Below are 2,500 nucleotides of genomic sequence, written 5' to 3'. Positions count from 1 at the left end.
CTTCTGCCAGGGATACAGATGGTGTGAGAAATGTAAATGATCAACAGGTGTTTATTTAAACAGAGGCACGGACATTGGTAAAGAGATTTCAGGTGAGTCAATGAACAAGCACTTTGGAACAGTCACTTAGCTGGTGAATTAATAGAAGAATCTTTTTTCAGATGAAGGATCCATGGGGAACAGAGAGCAGACGACGGAAGATGGATGGAAGAGGATACGGGAATCTCAGGTGAGTAACAGATAAGGAGTCCAGGTACGTAAGACATAGTTCTTGCCATAGACATAGTGCTTTCCATTGACGAGACCAGACGCTGAGTGAAATGTGTGAGAGCCTTTTGAGTGCAGATGATGAGTGAAAGCTGGTGGTAATCAGTGATTGCAGATGGTGTGCAGGTGAGGAACCAAAGTGATGCTGGGAAGTGGAGTCCGGGGAAGGTGAGACAGACGGTGACTGTGACAATACCTAGACTCCCTATGTTCTACTACCTGTCACTTTTGTTAAAGGACATAATACCCATTTTTCTCTATATTTTTTGTTACATAATTGACATTGATTATTTAATCAGGCGTGAATCAACATTTTCATGTTGTTGTAACACACTAATTTTATATTCTTTGTACACGTTACCGTGTCGTCATGGCCTTGAATTTGCCTCAATTCAACTTAGTCTTACCTGTGAACTGTCCGACACTACTTGGACACTGTCCTTCTCCTTTATTTTTGACTTTGGCTGTCTGACAGAAGCTTTTGATGCCTATGAGGACAAACAGAAGAGAATCAACATTTTCATGTTGTTGTAACACACTTTTTTTTAATGTTATAGTCTTTGTACACGTTACCATGTCATCATGGCCTTGAATTTGCCTCAATTCAACTTAGTCTTACCTGTGAACTGTCCGACACTACTTGGACACTGTCCTTCTCCTTTATTTTTGACTTTGGCTGTCTGACAGAAGCTTTTGATGTCTATGAGGACAAACAGAAGAGAATCAACATTTTAATGTTGTTGTAACACACTTTTTTTTAATGTTATAGTCTTTGTACACATTACCATGTCGTCATGGCCTTGAATTTGCCTCAATTCAACTTAGTCTTACCTGTGAACTGTCCGACACTACTTGGACACTGTCCTTCTCCTTTATTTTTGACTTTGGCTGTCTGACAGAAGCTTTTGATGTCTATGAGGACAAACAGAAGAGAATCAACATTTTAATGTTGTTGTAACACACTTTTTTTTAATGTTATAGTCTTTGTACACGTTACCATGTCATCATGGCCTTGAATTTGCCTCAATTCAACTTAGTCTTACCTGTGAACTGTCCGACACTACTTGGACACTGTCCTTTTCTTTCATTCTTGACTTTGGCTGTCTGACAGAAGCTTTTGATGTCTATGAGGACAAACAGAAGAGAATCAACATTTTCATGTTGTTGTAACACACTTTTTTTTAATGTTATAGTCTTTGTACACGTTACCATGTCATCATGGCCTTGAATTTGCCTCAATTCAACTTAGTCTTACCTGTGAACTGGTCGACACTACTTGGACACTGTCCTTCTCCTTTATTTTTGACTTTGGCTGTCTGACAGAAGCTTTTGATGCCTATGAGGACAAACAGAAGAGAATCAACATTTTCATGTTGTTGTAACACACTTTTTTTTAATGTTATAGTCTTTGTACACATTACCATGTCATCATGGCCTTGAATTTGCCTCAATTCAACTTAGTCTTACCTGTGAACTGTCCGACACTACTTGGACACTGTCCTTTTCTTTCATTCTTGACTTTGGCTGTCTGACAGAATCGTTTGATGCCTATGAGGACAAACAGAAGAGAATAAACATTTTCATGTTGTTGTAACACACTTTTTTTTAATGTTATAGTCTTTGTACACGTTACCATGTCGTCATGGCCTTGAATTTGCCTCAATTCAACTTAGTCTTACCTGTGAACTGTCCGACACTACTTGGACACTGTCCTTCTCCTTTATTTTTGACTTTGGCTGTCTGACAGAAGCTTTTGATGTCTATGAGGACAAACAGAAGAGAATCAACATTTTAATGTTGTTGTAACACACTTTTTTTTAATGTTATAGTCTTTGTACACGTTACCATGTCATCATGGCCTTGAATTTGCCTCAATTCAACTTAGTCTTACCTGTGAACTGTCCGACACTACTTGGACACTGTCCTTCTCCTTTATTTTTGACTTTGGCTGTCTGACAGAAGCTTTTGATGTCTATGAGGACAAACAGAAGAGAATCAACATTTTCATGTTGTTGTAACACACTTTTTTTTTATGTTATAGTCTTTGTACACGTTACCATGTCATCATGGCCTTGAATTTGCCTCAATTCAACTTAGTCTTACCTGTGAACTGTCCGACACTACTTGGACACTGTCCTTCTCCTTTATTTTTGACTTTGGCTGTCTGACAGAAGCTTTTGATGCCTTTGAGGACAAACAGAAATTAAGCATATGATGCAATGTGTTCAAACAA

The sequence above is a fragment of the Megalobrama amblycephala genome, linkage group LG17 (assembly GCF_018812025.1).
Source record: "Megalobrama amblycephala isolate DHTTF-2021 linkage group LG17, ASM1881202v1, whole genome shotgun sequence".
NCBI lineage: Eukaryota > Metazoa > Chordata > Actinopteri > Cypriniformes > Xenocyprididae > Megalobrama > Megalobrama amblycephala.
This window is presented reverse-complemented; position numbering follows the sequence as displayed.